Below are 19,595 nucleotides of genomic sequence, written 5' to 3'. Positions count from 1 at the left end.
CTTTCACTTTTTCAACATAACACATATCATTTTAACTATTTTTAGGTGTATAGCTCTGTGGTACACATGGCATTAAATATATTCACATTGTTGTAGAACCACCATGCCCCGCTATCTCCAGAACATTTTCGTCTTCCCAAGCAGAAGCTCTGTACTCATTGAATGATAACCCCTCATTCTACTCTTCCTCACCTGTTTTTTTTTTAAATAAATTGTCCATTTATTTAGTATGTATTATTTATCACCTACTGTAGTAAGCTGAATAATGTTCACCCAAAGATATTAGGTCTTAATCCCTGGAACATGTAAAACGTCACATCTTATTTGGAAAAGGGACTTTTACAGATGTGATTTAAGGATTTTAAGATGAGGTTATTTTGGGATTATCTGGGTGGGTCCAAAATGCCATCACACCTGTCCTTTAAGGAGAAGTAAAGGGAAATTACACACAGAAATAAGGCATGTGATAGAAGCAGAGTCTCACCTGTATTTTTGATGTGACTCCTAAAACATTAAATATTGTGTATCTGGCTCATATTTTATTCCTACTGGATTTTGTACATTTTTCTGAACACATTGAAGAACCTTTGATGCTGATTAAGAAGTGAAATAATAGATCATGTTTGTGTTTCAAATGGGTATTCTGCTTCTGGTGGGGAGAATGTGTTCGAGAGAGCAGGACTGGGGCCAGAGAGGCCAGTTTCAGTGATAATGTGAAAAATGATTTAAGTGTAAAGCTGAGATGGAGATGAATGAATTGATTGCAGGTGGGGTTGTCTTGGACTAGGTGTGGAGGAGGCTAGGGTTCTGGATAAGCAGCTGGGAGACTGGTCATGCTGTGCATAGGGCTTGTTCTTATCAGAAGGGCATGGGGTTGAGGAGGAAGTATGTTTGGGCATATTTGATTTGAAGTCTGTGTATTCCAACTAGGTTGAACACAGGAGAAACATATGTTAGAATTCTACTTCTCGTGGGTATGTAAATATTTACCAGCTGCTCCTAGGTGTCACATGAAGCTCAGTAACTATTACTGGTTAGTAATTCAGAAACAGTGTCAATAACCTAAGATATGCAGATGACACCACCCTTACGGCAGAAAGTGAAGAGGAACTAAAGAGCCTTTTGATAAAAGTGAAAGAAGAGAGTGAAAAAGCAAGCTTAAAACTCAACATTCAAAAAACTAAGATCATGGCATCCAGTCTGATCACTTCATGGCAAATAGATGGGAATACAATGGAAAAAGGGACAGACTTTATTTTCTTGGGCTCCAAAATCACTGCAGATGGTGACTGCAGCCATGAAATTAAAAGACGCTTGCTCCTTGAAAGAAAAGGTATGACAAACCTAGACAGCGTATTAAAAAAGCAGAGACATTACTTTGCCAACAAAAGTCCATCTAGTTAAAGCTGTGGTTTTTCCAGTGGTCATGTATGAATGTGAGTGTTGGACCACAAAGAAAGCTGAGTGCCGAAGAACTGATGTTTTTGAGCTGTGATGTTGGAGAAGACTCTTAGGAGTCCCTTGGACTGTAAGGAGATCAAGCCAGTCAATCCTAAAGGAAATGAGTCCTGAATATTCACTGGAAGGACTGATGTTGAAGCTGAAGCTCCAATACTTTGGCCACCTGATTCGAAGAACTGACTCGTTGGAAAAGACCCTGATGCTGGGGAAGATTGAAGGTGGGAGGAGAAGGGGACCACAGAGGATGAGATAGGTGGATGGTATCACTGACTCAGTGGGCGTGAGTTTGAGCAGACTCTGGGAGTGGCGATGGACAGGGAAGCCTGGCATGCTGCAGTCCATGGGGTCGCAAAGAGTCGAACACGACTGAGCAACTGAACTGAACTGGCTGAGCAGCTGTGCTTTGTGTGGATGTGAATTCGATTTATGATAATATTGTATTTGCCTCTCTATACACTAAGTCCCCTACATACAAACAAGTTCTGTTCCAAGCAGACATTTGTAAATCCAGTATGTTTCTAAGTCTAACAAAGTTACCTTAGGTACCCAACTAACACAATCTGCTGGATAGTACTTTACTATAATAGGTTTATATACTTTTCACACAAATAATAACGTACATAGAAAAACAAAAAAATGAAAAGATTTTTAATCTTACAGTACCTTGAAAAGTATACTAGTACAGTACAGCAGCCGGCCTACAGCATGCATGTTCACATCTTTGAAAGTTTGACACTTGATGGTTCATATGTAGAGGACTTACTGTACTCTTTCTGAAGTATAATAATCAGGTAACACAGTGTCAGCCTTGCAAGTTTCATTTATGTCTTCTCGCAGAGTGAAAGAAATGAAGAACATTGAAAATGGAAGAAAAACCTATAGAAATGAAAAAGTTTGATTTGAAAAAGGATGAGTATTCTCATGAAAGATAAATGTTTTCATAAAAGATAAATGTGTCTGCCAACCAGTAAAGACAGTGTGTATGGAGATTGCCAGGATGAGTGCCTCCATGTGAAAGGGGATTTGCAGTAAGAGTCACAAGGGTTTGCACAGGCTCACGAGAGGGTATTCATTTCAGAATGGCTTTGAGTTTAATTTCAGTTTAATTTTAGTTTAAAAACATCTTTTCACTAATAGTTTTTTAGGATCAAATTTTAAATCATAGTTTTGTTTTGTTTTTTTCTGTTCAGAGTATAAAATACATTCCACCTTTCTTTAGGAGCAAAATATTTTACTTTCAATAAATGGAAAAAACAGATAGCTTAATTATAGGAATCGTGCTTAAGTTTAATTAAAACTTGCAAGGTTTTTTTTCTTACAGCCATCTGTTCATAATTGGTTTTTTAAAATTCATCAGTTTTAAACACTTAACGTTCTTTGGACAAAGCAAAAAAATATTGTGAAATCTTTTCACTAAATGGCAGATATTTCTCAGTAAAAGAATCATGACATCCTGGCAAAGGTATAATTTTAGTAGACTAATGAGCTTTCTGACCAGAGCCGACTGAGACTCGTCTGATTTTTACAATGATAAATTGACTGTGTCAAAATTCGCAATCTAGTCTGGTGAAATATTTTACTATGAAAGTTTAATTCTCATTTTTTATTTATGAAAGCAGTGGTAGTGTCACAGTAGCTTATAATATGCTGGCCGTTTGGTATGATTTATTTCAATGAGTGTCACTTGTTGATGTGTTTAATGATTGTTGACCCACATTTAATTCTAAAAACTCTAAGTGGTGAGAAATGTAATAAGTCAGCCACTGTAGTTAAAAGAAAAAAATCACTATCCACAGATCTATTCAGTTGCCTTTCCCCAGCTTCAGTGATATCACGGCTTTATATTTGACAGCTGTTGATTTGGGGCACTGAATACTTAATAGCTTTCTTTACAGTTGTGGGAATCTACTTAGAATAGTTTGTACCACAAACATATACTTGAAATGTAATAAAATCATCTTTCATTACTTAATTTGGGGATTCCACCCTATTTTCATTTTAAAGGTTTTAAGGAAAATTGTGGAATAATGGGCATTTCTTTCATTTATCAGTCTTTTGATAAAAAACGCTTATTGAGGTGATCATAGTGTCTGGTGCTTGGTGACAGGTGGCGTGAGATGGACAGGGTCATCTGTCTCGTGAGGTTTGCATTCTGGAAGGATTTAGGTATATTGATAGATCTTCTGAGGGTGTCTTTTTTTTTTTTTTTTTTGGTAGTTTCAGAAAGCAGATGGAAAGGGCTAGGTTAACACATTCTTTTAAGGTATTTCTTTACAGAGAGGTGTAGTAAGTATTCCTGTCTCGTACATCAGGATACTTATCTAGTGTAGATAATTTCTAACAAATAGGTAAAAATATCAAAAGAGATATATATTTTTAATATTATGATATTAGTTTGAGGTCATTTTAGAAACAATAAGTATCTTAAAAAATTTAAAACGGTGGTATATGTTAACATGAAGCTTCAAATTATTCATAGCTTACAACAAAATGAAATACCTTATGAATTATGAAACAGTAGTAGTGAAACATTTTTAACAGTATGCACTGTTCAAAAGACCACAATGTCTTGTATTTTTTAAAAGGAGAATTAAAGTGTTAAGTTGTTGTTGTTACTTTGTTTATAGTACATAGTAAAAGACATAAACACTATTGCTGCAGAAATTTGCTTTAAAATTTCTCTAGGAAGAGGCCATCCAGAGAAAATTATCCTTTGCTATTTTCTTATGTCTATTAAAGCAATTTATAAGTATTTTTCAAATAATAATGTAACATTACATAACATTTTTGTTGGCAGGTCAGCTTAGAACTGAGGAGGTGGGGAGATCAGTGGCCCAAATGTTTTTAGAAACAACAATCAAATTTAAATACTTCTAATTCTCAGGTACCATTTCTTTAAGAATCCCTTTTTATAATTAGAAAATAAAGAAGCCAGTGACACAAAATCAGTCCTTTTCCGTGCAGACCCAGAAGCTAACATATGTGCATTTTTAGGCTTCTCATTTTGACAGGGGCAATCACCATATAATTTCAGAAATCCATTTATCTTAGTAATAGCCCTAGAACCATTGAGTCTCCCCTTCCTGTCTGTGACAGTATTACTGTCTCAGTGTTCTTTGCCACACACTGATTTGGGGAGCCCTGCCCTGTAGCTGTGGCACCTAATACCACCATGGTGAACATTCTGCATAGATAAGACATGACAGCCTTTTAACCTAAGCTTGCTGTGCACGCAGAGGGTGACAGCCCACCTGCACCAGGGAAGGCAAACAAGCACGTGTGATGCGTTCATCTTAATCACATTCTATTTCTCTCGGAGACGTTCCAAGAAAATGACAGGCCAAGCTCAGAGTTCAGGTTATCAGCCTGAGACATGTGAAGCAGGGCATCTCCACAACAGATAAGGCTAACCTGTACTACTGAACTTTGACTTGTTGATTTAGTGTTAGAATTTTAATATATACATCCTATAAGGTTATTTTAGTTATAAAAGCAATGTCTGTCATAAAAATTTTTTTTTTACCTGAAGTGTATAAAATACAAAATGAAATCATCTTTAGCTTCGTGCCAGTCCACAGCAGTAATCACATTTAATTTGAGGCAGTCATGATTCCTGACTCTTTTCTATGGAGGAACTCGCTTAGAAGGATATGGTGCTTCACCTTACTGTGTTATACTTGAGAGTGTTTCAGTAGCATACTATATACGTATGGAACATAAATCTGTTTTATAAAAATATCAACCCTCTCTTAAGAGTAGTCACATTTTTCCTTTCCTCTGGTTCTTCTTATGAACCTACCAGCATTTATGATGCTTCACACTCTTGGCGCCTGTCATTTACTCAGAAACTTTCCAGGTTGCATTTTTAAGGTTTTTGTTTTTGTTTTTAATAGAACTTAACCACCTCGATTGCCTAAAGGTAGTCCTGAGTGGGCCTCACTTGTGCCATTTGCTGCAAGAGTAAAAGCATCTGAATGCGATAATAAAGCATATGAATATTGGGCCCGCCAGCATGGGTTCCTGTCTCAGCTCTGCCACATACTAGTTACTTGAGAACATGTCATCCTCCTTGGAAGCCTGTCCTTGATTCCATGACAGCTGTCCTTGGTTTTCCTTCTCTCTCTTTGGCCTTTAGGTCTCAGGTTTCTTTGCAGGTTCCTCGTCGTCTGTCCATCTCTTGAATGTTTATGTTCCCCTAGTTTCTGTCTGAAGCTTTTTTCTCATTCTTTGCATTCTCAGTAACAGCTTGTAAGATTGGAATCACAGTAATAGCACTTTCTTTCATTGTTGTGAGTATCAAGGTAAGGCATCTGGTATACTTTGCCCAGTGCCTGGCCATAGTAATTGCTCAATAAATACTCCTTCTTATTGTTGTTATTATAAGTGTATTACCTTAGTAATACCATTACAGTAACAGTGAAATAAGAATAAAATAATAATGTATATGTACTCAGTAAATCGATAAATAAATGATATTGTTGTATTTTTAAGCTTTATCACTTGGAACATTTTATCATACATAAAATATTACAGGTGGTTGTCAGTGAAGTTCACAAATATTTAATTAAAAATAAACTTCTTTAATTTTAAATAATTACAGATCCACTGTAAATTGTAGAGATAATATAGAGATTCTTGTGTGTCCTTCATCCGGCTTCCCTTATCGGTTGCATGATATATAACTGTAAAACAATATAAAAATGAGAAATTGACATTGGTATAATATATGCACTTAGTTCTATGTTGGAGAAGGAAATGGCAACCCACTCCCATGTTCTTGCCTAGGGAATCCGGTGGACAGAGGAGCCTGGTGGGCGGCTGTCCATGGGGTCGCACAGAGTTGGACACAACTGAAGCGCCTTAGCAAGCAAGTTCTATGTAACTTTATCACATTTATAGCTGTCATTTTATTAGAAGGAAGTGTAGTTCTGCAGAAGTGGTTAAAAGGGAGGTAAAACAAAAATAATAGCAGTGCATTGTGGTTTATAACATATGTGAAAGTATAAAGAACTCTTGACCCTTGATATAAAACAACTCTATTAAAATTGTGTAAAAATATATGGGAGAGAGGTTCAAGAAGGAAGGGATGTATGTATACCTATGGCTGATTCATGTTGATGTTTGGCAGAAACCAACAAAATTTTGTAAAGCAGTTATCCTTCAATTAAAAACTAAATAAAATTTTTGAAGGATATGAAAGAAAAATTGTGCAAAGATTTGGTCTTACTCTTCACCAGAGGACAAAATGCTTGATGACATTACCATTAGGCAAAGCAAATAAAACCACAGTGTGATGCCACTGCATATCTGTGGACTAGTTAAAATCAATAAAACAATACCAATGCTAATGCATAGCAACTGGAACCCTGCTCCATTGCTGGTGGCAATGCAAAATGGTAGAGCCATGTTGGGAAACAGTCTTGTTATTTCTTGTTAAATGAAACATACAATTTACCATACCATCCTGCAAGCCCATGCTACTAGGAATTCATCTCAGGAGTGAAAATTTACATCCACACAAAAACCTGTAAGTAATAGTTATAGTGGCTTTTTCATAATCATCAAAAATCTGGAAACAACTCAGTGCTTTTCAACTGGTGGTTGAATTATCAAACCATGGTACATCCATACAGTGTGATACTTCTCAGTAGGATCAGTCAACATGGGTGACTTTTGAATGCATTATGTAGGTGAAAGAAGCCTGGCTCAAAGGGCTCCCTACTATATAACTCCATTCATGTTGTACTCTGGTGGAAAATAAACCTTTGAGGGTAGAAACCAGATTAGTGGCTGTGGCAATGCCTAGTGGAGAGGTTGACTGCAGAGGGCACAAGGAAATGGTTTGTGTTTGTGGAACTGTTGTCTGTCTTGATTGTGGCAGAAGTTGCATGACTGTGTTCTTTTGTTGAAATTTGTGGAAATGTACACATTAAAGGGTGACTTTTATTACATATCCTCTGTGCAAGAAATTTTCCAGGCAATACTGGAGTGGGTTGCCATATTCTAAGTATAAAACCATATTTTAAATGTTACTGGATTGCTTAATGATAAATCTGTGGCATTTATCATTACCATGGATTTATCATTACCACAGGGTGAGGGGAAGTGTGGCAAAGAAAACTGGAGGAGAAGAAATGAAAGAATGTGGGTGATGTAGGAAGGAGTATGTTTGGGGAAATGAGAGCTGGTCCAGGACGACCCATATCTCAGGCAACAGAAAGTGTCCGTGCCTTCCCCTCTGAAGGCTTTTTGCGTAGGTCTCCCTCGATTCAGAAAGTACTGATCTCAGATAGCTATTTCCGTGGCTGAAATGTTACTCCCAGAATCACTCCCGTAAAGGTGTTAATTTTAGTTTCTGTTGCTTCATCATAATCATTACCTGATTGAGGGTTAAATGAGATATTTGTTATAATACATTTGCACAATGGCTGGCACAGAATACATTTCCATAGTTAACTCATGAAGTGATGATGTCAAGTTGTATTTAATAGATGAGAAATCAGAGGTTTAAGGTGGTTATTGTTGTTTTAGTCGCTAAGTCGTATCTGACTCTTTGTGACTGCATGAACTGCAGCCCTCCAGGCTCCTTTGTCTGTGGGGTTTTCCAGGCAAGACACTGGAGTGGGTTGCCATTTCCTTCTCCAGGGGACCTTCCCGACCCAGGGATCAAACCTGTGTCTCCTCATTGGCAGGCAGATTCTTCACCACTGAGCCAACAGTTAATAGTGGAAGAGCCGTGCTACCCTGGCCTCCAGACCGAATTCCCATGTTCTTTCCTACTGAGTTATATTCACCTTGGAGTCAGGTAGCTTTCTGATCTTCTGAAAGGCTGAAAACAACCACTTTTGTGCAGAAGTTAATTGTTTTCAGGGTTTTCCATTAAAACCATCGTCTCAGTTCAGGTATATTATCTGATTTTTGTTTTGTTTTATTTTCCATTTCAGAGAACTTCAAATGTGGGCAGTGGTATAAAGTGATGTCTGGGTTATTTAAGTTCTTGAGAGAAATAGGTTGCAAGGGAACGGGGGAAGTATTCTTAAATTAAGTTTAAAAATATCCTCGCACACTGTCATTAGCCTTGCAGGGCCCATCAACCTCCAGTTCACTCTTGCCTGGTGTCAGATGTATTGGAAAGCATTGACAAACAGTTGGTATGCCAGAGACATCTAAAAGCCTCCAAGAGGTGCATAGAGACATGTAAATCTGTCATTTAAATAAACTCCACTAGTGGCAGGTGTCTCAGAAATCTAACTCACAGTGATGTGGGCACACGGGTTTTGTTAACCAGAAACAGCATTTTAACACTGACAGCTTCTAAAGAAGACAGCTCTAGACAGGAATTCACTGTCTGTAGAACTGCAAACTAATCTTGCCTTCAAATGAAAAGATTGTAGTGCGGCTTACTTTATATAGCAGAGAAAGCTGTCATTGTTGGGTTTATTTCCTAACATCTGAATCTTTAATGCATAAGCAATTTTTCTATCAGTCATTCTTGAAACTTGACCAGAATGAAAATTTTGGTTTTGAAAATTTTTGTACAATTAAAGTTTGACCACTTTATTTTTGTGCTTGTGAGCAAGTCTTGGAAAAGTCCACATTGTTGTTATTGTTGTTTTAGGTTTATTGGTTTTTAAAAATGTTTTAATAAATTTCTTTTTTATCTCTATTTTCTTTTTTTCATGGAAAGGCATTTTATTGTAAATATAGCAGTGTGTACATGTCAATTGCAAACTCCCAGTGATTCCTCCTCCCCTACCTTCCACCCCAGTAACCATAAGTTTGTTCTCTAAGTCTGTGAATCAGTTTCTATTTTGTAAATAAGTTCATTTGAATTATTTTTTTTAAAGATTCCACGTATAAATAATTATTTCCTTTTTATTATAAAACAGTTTTGGTTCTTTTGAAGTATGCCAGGTATGCAACATGAACATTTGCAGTTCAGTTCAGTTGCTCAGTCTACATGTCGATAACAGTCAGGTAGGCTCACTTGCTAATTCTTAGATAGCAGCCACAGAAGGCTCAGCAAAACAACTAACTACAATGATCTGGGCTTTTAAAGTTATTCTCAAATAATTAATTTCACAAATAGTGGACAGGTAAAATGTTCATATTCCAAAGGAATACCTTTACCTGTCCACTATTTGTAATATTATATGAACATTTTACCTGTCCACTATTTGTAATATTAATTATTTGAGAATAACTTTAAAAGCCCAGATCATTGTAGTTAGTTTTGCTGAGCTTTCCGTGGCTGCTATCTAAGGATTAGCAAGTGAGCCTACCTGACTGTCCTCGACATGTAGATGCAGCTTGTTGCCTCTGTATGTCAGAACACATGTACATGAAAGGTATGTGCTCTGTGGCTTCTTATGAATTTGGGAGTTGACAGAGGTCTTAGGACATCTGACAGAATCATATACCATATATGGTGAATGGATGATTTGCACCCTTGAGAATGATGTTCTCCTTCCGTTTTTATATATGAAGTGGTGAAAAGAATTCCCTCTTTCTTGAGCGAAGAAAGGATATGAAACAATTTTTTTCTTCAAGTAGATCCTGGAGGAAGGCGCCCCATCTGTGATGGGTGAACGTTATATAAAAAAGGAGCAGATCATCAGCCAAACAATTCTGCATCCGGGTGCCTTGTCATTGTCCTGTGAGCAGATCCCAGTGCTTCATTCCTTTTTGCATATAGTGAATTAATTATCATTCTTTCTGTGTATGCTGAGTTTTTTAATACTTTAAAAAAATATTCAACTGACCTGTTAAGTTGGTTAGATCTTGCTTATCAGGAAGCTAGATGGTGGAGAAACAAAAGAGATAACCTTTCTCTTAGATATTTTATTTATTCTTTTTGAAAGATTTTTATTTGGGGGATAAATTAAGTCTTGGGTGCAATGATTTGTCTTGTTAGTATTAAAATAAGTCAGCTCTCACGTGTCCCCACAGCACAGTAGCAGCACAGCCTGAGGGAGGGAACAGATGTTTATCATGTGTATGCCCTGCACTGGGTGCTGTGCCCCTGCTATAATACGCATCACCCTTGTGGTCCTCAGCAGTTCTGTATGCATTCAGGATTTCAGTCCCCTCTTTGCTAAGCCCTTTAAGGGCACCCTACTCTAATGAAACAACAGTGAAGACAGCAACAATGAAAGCCCGAAGTTCTTGCTTTCATAACATTTTTTGCTCAGCATTATTGCAGCCCAATTTTTGCTAGAAATTCAGATCGTTTTAAAGAAATCAAGATGCATGACTATTCATTTAAGATATAAGGGAAATTGTTGAACTGGGACTTAATTGATCTGTATCACTCTAAAGCTCTTATATTTGCACTAAAATTCATTAATGTATGGCATGCTAGACTTTTGAAACTTACATTGAATCTTTTAGGGTAGGCTAGAAATCTAGGCACAGAACTACACCAACAATAATAATGAAGTCTCCCTGTGAAAACGGCAGTTCAGTAGAAATTGGAAAGTTGCATAGGCCCCCGCCTCCCCAACCCCGCAAAATCTTATTTAAGATGCTGTACTCATCCTAGATAGGAGTAGTCAGTGTCATCTCTAGGAGGGGGACACAGTAGTCTGAGTTCCTGCTGGTGTCAATCCATGGATTTTTCCCAAGATAAAATGTCACCTGTCATTTTCCCCTGGAACTTTAGGACTTTTCAGTTATTTTAAGTTTTGTTTGTTTCCCTAATGTGTGGATAAAGCTACTTCTTTTGACCAGTGTACTTTCCCTATCCTGAAATTTCTCTCCTTTTGCAGTTGAGTCTAGCATATATCCTACTACAGTTTCACAAATAGTGACTCGAATCGAAATCTTCCCAAGGTGCATCAAGTTAATGGTTTTGGTATATCCCAGGGTCACCTCCTGAAGCATGGAGGCATTTTAAAAGGACTCTCAAAAGTTGAGCTGTTAATCCTGCAGCACAGCACAGGCCAGAGGCTTGTTTCCTGGGGAATCAGCTTTGTATCTCCCAGCCTGACTCCTGCCTTCCTGCAGCACATCAAAGCAGCTGAACACATTTTGAGTTTTGGGGCAACTATCACTCATTCATCAAAGTTCCATCTGAGTGATACATGTTTTTGAAAACAGATGTGGAAATGGAGCTGGCAGATGTTGAGAATGGCCCTGGTGTTGAAGCCCATGTTGTTGCACATGCTGTAGGAAGGCAGGTCGTTAGCATTCAGAGTGGCGCACCTACAATCTGTGAATTCATCAAGTTGTTTGCATAGCTCTTGGATTAGTCTTTGTGGTTTGATTTGCATTGCTTTGGAGGTAATTAAAAGCTGTCCTCACCCCCACCCCCTGCATATGTGCTTAAAATACAATAAACATGAAATACATAGCTTACTATGTATTTTAGTGGTTGGCAAGATATACTAGTGTTCTTGTGTTGAATGTGCTTTTTCATTTTGGCTGCTCTGTGCCAGGCATTGCTGGGTGATACTCCAATAAGTCTTTGAAGTTGATATCATTTTTTCCATTTTATATTTGGTAAAACTGAGGCTAAGAGGAGTTTGATCATTTGAACTTGTCCAGCTGCTAAACTGTAGAACTCCTTAATAGGAGAAGTTCTCCTACTTAAAGTCCTAAGTCCTCCTCAATAGGATAACACCCACTATGCTGCCTGTACCGCCTCTGCAATGTGATGGGGAGCAAAGTACAAAATGGAGACGCTAATGCTCTGAGACTCAGAGAAACACCTTTAACCTGCATCATGACTCCTGCGTCTCTCATCAGTGTCTGGGACCCCAACTCTGTGAGAAGTCAGCTCATCAAGGCAACACCGTGCATGGTCCCCATTTTCAGCCAGACCAGTCACTCTAGGGAGAAAGCATCTGTACAGTGTTCATTTCTGTGTCGTGGTCACATTTCATCCTGAGCCAGGGTAGCATGTGGCCATGTTCTCACCTTGGGTTTCTCAGGTTCCAGGCAGATACTTGGGTACAGAGATGTGTGAGTATCTTCAATACAGTTAAAGGGAAAAAAATAAAGTTCTTCAACATGCATATTTGATCCATGTTACTAATAATTTTTCCTAAACCATGCTTTGATGAGGAAAAAATTTAAGAGAAATTGTACATACAGAATGTTCCCAATTATTATTTTTTTAGTGAACAGGGAAATGACTTGAATGCCATATTGTAGTTGTTGGTAGATTAGCAGGATATTGGGTGATTAAAGAAAGTAATTTTTTACATACATTTGTGTAATTTGGAGCTTTCTAAATATAAGAAGCTTCATATTACTTGTAAAAATCAAAGGAAATAAAGTAAAATATAAAATTAGATAAAACATTATTTGAACACCTTCTTGGTCTTTTTTATGACTTTTTGTTTAGTGGCCTTTGTAGGAGGGATATGGGACCAGCTTAGAGCAGAGAGTATCCAGGGGTTTCCTCCCTTTGCCTTCAACAGAAACACCCTGAGACATCTTTTCTTTTTTCTTTATAGTTTTAATTCTGGACACTTTTTTCCTTATTAATGTTCAGAATTCCATATTTATCTTCTTAATGGTTTAACATGAAGGTTCCCTTGTGATGTCTTTAGTAGTAATTTTCAGGGAATCCTTGTTTTACTTGCTAAGAGCAAGATCTATATTTTAATTTATTTTCATTTGTCATTTGAAAAGTATATCACTAAGTCTAGTAAAATTGCCTTCACCTTTGTCTGAAGTTTCCGTATCCAAATTCCATATCCAAATTTAAAATATACTGAAATTTATTTCATTGCTTCCTGTTTTCTTAGTATCCTGAAATCAATGTCTTCTTAAAAAAAAAATATTTATTTGGCTGCATTGGGTCTTAGTTGTGCCATGTGGGCTCCCTAGTTGAGGTGCTTGGGCTCAATACTGGTGGTGCCTGGGCTTAATTGCTCTGTGGCCTGTGGGATCCTAGTTCCTTGACCAGGGATCGAACCCACATCCTTTGCATTGGAAGGTGGATTCTTAACCCCTGGGCCACCAAAGGAGTCCCAGAAATCAATGTATTCTTGTCTGTCAAATGTAATTTCCATGTGGGTTCAGTGATTCACCGGGAAAACTCACTGGACTCAGCTTGTAGTTGTTCTCACAGCTGTGATTACAGTAGAAGGACACCAAGCAGACTCAGCAAAAGAAAAAGGCACAAGAGGTGGAGACTGGAGAAAATCAGCAGCAAGCTTCCAGAGTTCTTGTCCAGTGGAGTTACACAGGACTCCTTAATTCCCCCGAAACGAGTTGTGACAACACATGTAAAATGTTGCCAACCAGAGAGGCTGGTTAGAGAATTGGTGCCCAGAATTTTTCCTCATAACTGATCACATTGGGACCCTCTGCTTAGCAGGTACCAAAATTCCAGGCTCCCAAACAGATCCCATGGACGGAGTAGCCTGGTAGGCTGCAGTCCATGGGGTCGCGAATAGTCGGATATGGCTGAGTGACTTCACTTTCACTTTTCACTTTCATGCATTGGAGAAGGAAATGGCAACCCACTCCAGTGTTCTTGCCTGGAGAATCCCAGGGACGGGGGTGCCTGGTGGGCTGCCGTCTATGGGGTCGCACAGAGTCGGACACGACTGAAGTGACTTAGCAATAGCAAAGGGAAATAAGCATTTGGGTTGTTACTGTGCAGTTTAGGCATTGTGAGCCTTTCTTTTCAGGAAACAGTGGGAACTCTTTGGAAATTCAAGTTTTCAGACTCCTGCCAGGGGCTACCCTTGTCAAAACTTTCAAGGGATAGCAGTCTCAGGCCTGCTCTGTTAGTTCTTTCTACACAACCTGGAATAGAAACCTAGAAATACCCATTTACACCAAAGGAGAAAATAAATTTGCTGAGTAAAGAGTATGTGTGTTAACTTCTTTAAGAGTGACTTTTTGGACATCTCTCTAGCTTAGTTTTCACCTCTGTAAAATGCAGTAGTACTTTGCACTTTAAAATCCTGTGTTCCTGTATGTTTTCTGATGCGTTTTACATCTGCAGTTCTCAGACTGGGGTCCACGTACCCTAGGGTAATGTGAAGACTGTCTCAGAGGAACAATGCATGGATAGTTCTGAGAGGATCAATGTTCAGATCCTCAGCTTTTGTATATGCTCTTTCCTCATCTTGGTGTGGAGGAGAGAGAAGCTTGGGAGGAGCTCTCTTCCCTCTCACCCCCGCCCCTTTTGGTTTACAGAATAAATGCATTGCTCTCAGGTGGGTAAACAGAGGGACAGATTCTGAGGTCAAGTGTTCAGAGAGCAAAGCAAAGGTAGATTAGGTGATAAATAATGAAGAGAACAGCACATTATTTTGCTTGGGCCATAAATGTATTGCAAAGGTTGTGACCTTATTTACTACTCACTGAAATCCATAGTCTTCACTTCCTTGGGCCCCATCTAGTCCGCATCACTCAGCTGCCCATGCAGGGAGGAGCTCAGCCAAAGTTATGGGAAGAAAGTGATGAGTGACTCCCACGCTGGACTTCTGAATACTCCCTTCTGTCCTCTTCCTCACTTTTTTTCTGGAAAGGAGTTAACCCAGAGAGAGATCCCAGAACCCAAGTGTTGAGATGGCAAGCACTTTTGTCCCTGAATGACTGTGAAGATTGTTACCTCATTGAACTGTTTTCCAGCCCAGTACTGTCATGTGAGCCAGAAAATGAACTTGTTATGTTTAAGTCATTATGTAGTTGGACCTATATTTTACCGTAATGCACTCATGATTTACCTCTTAGAATTCAGAAATGAGGTGCTTGGTATGGGGATGCATATTAATGTATTTATTTTAAAAAGTGAATTCAGTCTTTTTCTGATAGAAATTGAATCTGTTTGGTAATGAGGATGAGAACCGCCTTTGTCTATTGATCATATATATGGTTGACATTTCACATAAATTCAGCTTAATGTGCAGTCCCAAAATTTGACAAAAATATATTTAAAGCACATGTATAATTGTATCTTGGAATTCTATGCTGGAAAAGAGTATCCTTTACTTTTTACCCCAATCTTAAAATTAAAAGATAAAATTTATAAGGGTTAACTTTAACACACACAAGGAGAGATATAGTTTTCTGAAACTCTTGGAGAAATTATAAGCAAAAACAATTGAAGACTGCTAATGTATAAGAGGATTGTTAGCAAGTAGTTTAAATGAGTCTTGGTTGATCTGATTAATAAACAGGCAGTTAGTTATTCACTTGTGTAAGTGAGCTAATGTTCAGGGCAAACCTAAGGCAGAGACTAATGCTCCAGCTTGAACAACTTGGACTGTTGTATGTCTTCCAAATTACCCTCTTAAAATATTTGTATGGATCTCATCAGGCAGGTGAATGGAAAGGTTGAGTAAGTGGTCTTCCTGTGATAAAAGTGTACACATAGGGGGATTACTTCACTTAGTGCTGCCAGTAAACCTGAAATTTTATTGTTGCTTCTCCTTTCCTGAATCTCTTTTATGTGCTGAGGAGACACATAGATATGGGATGAACCTCGGGACCTGGGCCAAGTGTTTGTAGGAAAGAAATTGAAGAATAACTGGGTGACTAAAGTGCTAAGGGAAGGACTTCGTCTAACAGGATGCAATTTCCTAAAATTTATGGATTTGGCGAGCTTGGCACCCACAGCATCTTAAATAACGTAAGGAAATGTTCCTACTTGTGCCCCACACAGCACAGCAAGCTCACTGTGTGGGGCACACTCCTGCAGGCGAGGAACAGCAGAGGGCAGCCTGAGCACGTGTCCTTCAGGTGGGTGAGCTGGAAAGGATCAGAGGCCCTCATCAGGAGTCACAGGCAGCATTACTGAAAGCATCTCCAAGAGTGTATCTCTGGCAACCATCCACTCTGAAGATGTTGGCAGTCATAAATGCCAGAGTCACACCTGGCATTTTTGATGAAAAACACTGAACACCCCATGGGTCCAGAGCCTGCAGGGCTGCTGGGGAAATCTGGGAAGTAGAATAACTGCTCTGCATAGAGCAGGATGCAGACAGACCTCTTACTGATGGAAGGAATCCTTTGGGTTTCCAGCGTCTGCAAAACAAGCATCTGAAGCCCTGGAGATGAGTTCAGAGGGGCAAACAGTAGAAGGTAGGCCAGGTGCTAGTAAGGAATTGCATGTGTTCCCTCAGAAACTCAAGGGACAGGCTGAACATCCTACATTTCTCACACTTCTTGAGAAATTGCATGTGAGAAGGAACCTAGAGAGCCAATTGCTGGCTAAAAGGATTTGCGGGGGGAGGTATTTGGGTGGATGATGTTTAGACACCAGGTGCCTTCCATTTGGTCTGGGCTGTTTCCGGTTGTCAAAGCTATATTCCTGAGCCCTCCTCCTGGAGATTCTGTGACTCCTCCAAGGCAGAGATGGTGACCTCTTCTGCTTTGTATCACCATGGCCTCATGTGGGGCCAGATTCCATATCTAGGAAGGGTTTAAGTGATGAATCAATGTTCAGGTTATGAGGTTTCTCTCCAGCCTCATCCACTAGAATGGAACAAAGGGAGGGACTCAGACCAACATCCCATTAGGACTAGTGTGTGCTCACCCGAGTTTCATTTTAGCCTGCCTGGCAGGTGAGATTCAGGAGGAGTCAGTCAGGAGGAGAGCCCAGTCAGGCATTGTCACTGATACTCTGATCCTGATAAAACACTAGCGTGCTTGTCAGTCACCAAGTCGTGTCCAACCCTTTGTGATCCCATGGACTGTAGCCCACCAGGCTCCTCTGTCCATAGGATTTCCCAGGCAAGAATGCTGGAGTGGGTTGTCATTTCATTCTCCAGAGGAGCTCCCTAACCCAGGGATTGAATCTATGTCTCCTGCATTGGCAGGTGGATTCTTTACCACTGAGCCACCAGGGAAGCCCTGTGACACCTGAGGCATCTCATTTAGAGCAACTCACTGGATCTTCCAGAGCCTCTCTGTGGGTGTTGATGGAAAGGATAGTACTTCCTCTGTGGCCATTTGTGGAGACAGAGCTCTGACTGCTTCCTGCCTGTGGGCCCCAGGAAGCCTCCCAAAGATGTGGGCAGTCCTTGCCCTATGAGCGTCTGCCTCGCTTCTGCAGCCTGCATTGACTGCTGACTTGACGCTTCATCTCTAGACTACTGGGTTGGCGTGCTCAGCTCGAGCTCGCACTGCTTTAGAGCTGCTTCCTCGAGGGCAGGAAGATCCATAGGGAATAAAAATGAAACGGGCTATTTTGCCAAGGATTTGCAGTAGCAAAACAGAGAACTGACAATAGGGTCTTATGTCTGTGAATGAATGATCAAGTGATGCGCAATAAAAGGAAAGTGTCAGTGAGGAGAAATGGTAAAAATAGAGCACCAAACGTCAAGGGCTCCTTTGTTATTTAACATTTATATTCCTAGCCATTGTTAGGATTCAGTCTCAGGCGGGGATGAGACCTGAAGTTCCCTATTATTTATTTTCCTGACGGAGCGTGCACAGTATTTAATAATTTATCAGATAAGTAGCATTCTCTCAATTCAACAGCCAGCATATTCTCAACAGTTCAGGAACATTCCCCTGGCCAACCACCCCCCCCCCATTCTCAGTTGGTGTTTTTGTGCATGTGTTTGTGTATATATGTGTTTTATAAAACACATATACATGTAAAATAAATTTAGTGTCTGTGGAGGTATGCATTTGTGTATGTCAGGGGAGAGAGGAGTTGATGTTTACTCTGGCTTCGTCTTAACTTGAGCGCAAAATCATCCGAAAGTCTAGATGAACATTTCTCTGGAAAGGGAAGAACATCCGGAAGGATCTTGTCCTAGTTGTGCTGTTGGCTACAAAACCTTTGGCAAGGAGTTTAGTCTCCAGGTGTCTAATATTATTTGCTACCTGTAAAATGAAATAATCATATCTAACATCCAGAGACATAACAGATCATGAATCACTGCATGTCAAGTGCCTGAGGCAAATGGAAGTTCTTTTTGAGACAGGATGGTAGCATTTAAACAGTAATGTTGGGGGACAGTCTGTATTCCTTGCACATCATCCCTGCTCTCAGAGGAAAGATAGGAGAGGTCTGTCCACTGTATCTATGAGAGTTTGAGTTCAGATCCTCAAGAGGGTTTTTGTTTGGGAGAAGATTGAGTAAGTAAAAGCATTTTAAGAGAAGACTAAAAAGCTACAGAGAATTGTAGGAAGGATTCAACTGATAGCACATGCCTTGCCACGGCAAAGAGCTACTCAGATGATCACCTTCAGATCCCTATAAACAAGTGTCTTGAAGGGGCAAGGCTCTGAGGGATGAGGTGTTTGCTGCCATGGAACACTTTGGTGAAGATGAGACTTGGGGGAAGAAGAAAATGAGCTTGGGGCTTTTAATTTACTGTGAATGGTAATGACCCAGGCTGCTGCTGGCTGAAGCTCTTGGAGCCTCTGTTTGGTACCACCATTCCTCCGTTCCCATCTGTGGGACCAGTGTGGTTCAGGCAGGGGCGCCCCTCAAGCCTGGGGCCCAGATGAAAGGCCTGCAGCAGAGTCACAGCCAGCATGCAGCACGCACAAGGAACAAACATTTCATGAAGCTTTGGAGATTGTTGCTGATGGAGCATGAAAGATGATTAATACAGAGTCTGTTACCATATGCTTTGGGAAAATGCTCACACAGTGTCCTTTATCAGGGCCCACTGTGCTCATAGCTTGTTCTTTAAAAGTTGTTCCAAATGTTAAGTTGTTATGCAGGTCTCTATGACCCTTTATAAAGCAACCACCATAATCCCGAGGGCCACAACCCTTATGAACTGTATGATTTTGGTGAAGTTTCTGAACTGCCCTGTGCCTCAGTTTCTACATTTTTAAAATAGGAATATTACTATTGCCTATCTCATGGAGTTTAGAGGAATAAATTAAGTAAATAATGAATAGAATATTTATTACCCTCAGAGCAGTTTCTGATATGTAGTAAATACTTATTAAATTTATTTTCAAATATTTAATGAGTATTTACCATTTTCTAGGTCCTAAGCAGTTACTTATAAGGGCTTATACATAAGGATGTATAAAGATGAACCAGAACCTATTGGTTTCAATATTCTTGCAGCTCTTAGATCTAAGAAGAGAGATATGTTAAAAAATGACTACTTAGAAGAGGTGTAGTCCCTTGAGAATGTCCATATGGAGACTAACCTAACTTGGAGAATAAAAAATGGATGATCCCAAAGGGATGG

General features: G+C 39.5%; 1 protein-coding gene and 1 long non-coding RNA gene across 9 annotated transcripts in view; one reads left to right on the top strand and one right to left on the bottom strand.

The window, feature by feature from the left end:
- KDM4C (lysine demethylase 4C) overlaps positions 1-19,595 on the top strand; it is a 416,591-nt gene that overhangs the window by 308,527 nt on the left and 88,469 nt on the right. The window lies entirely within an intron of this gene.
- Positions 5,920-17,955, bottom strand: LOC133252610 (uncharacterized). Of its 2 annotated transcripts, XR_009737996.1 has the most exons (4): positions 17,318-17,955; positions 14,788-14,946; positions 10,224-10,257; positions 5,920-6,143 (listed from the first exon to the last, which is right to left on the bottom strand). It is a non-coding gene; the product is annotated as an uncharacterized LOC133252610 (long non-coding RNA). The 2 variants fall into 2 exon arrangements; XR_009737995.1 differs by lacking the exon at positions 10,224-10,257.

Source organism: Bos javanicus, chromosome 8, assembly GCF_032452875.1.
Source record: "Bos javanicus breed banteng chromosome 8, ARS-OSU_banteng_1.0, whole genome shotgun sequence".
Taxonomy (NCBI): domain Eukaryota; kingdom Metazoa; phylum Chordata; class Mammalia; order Artiodactyla; family Bovidae; genus Bos; species Bos javanicus.
The sequence above is the reverse complement of the archived record's forward strand: the minus strand, read 5'-3'. Positions and strand labels throughout refer to the sequence as shown.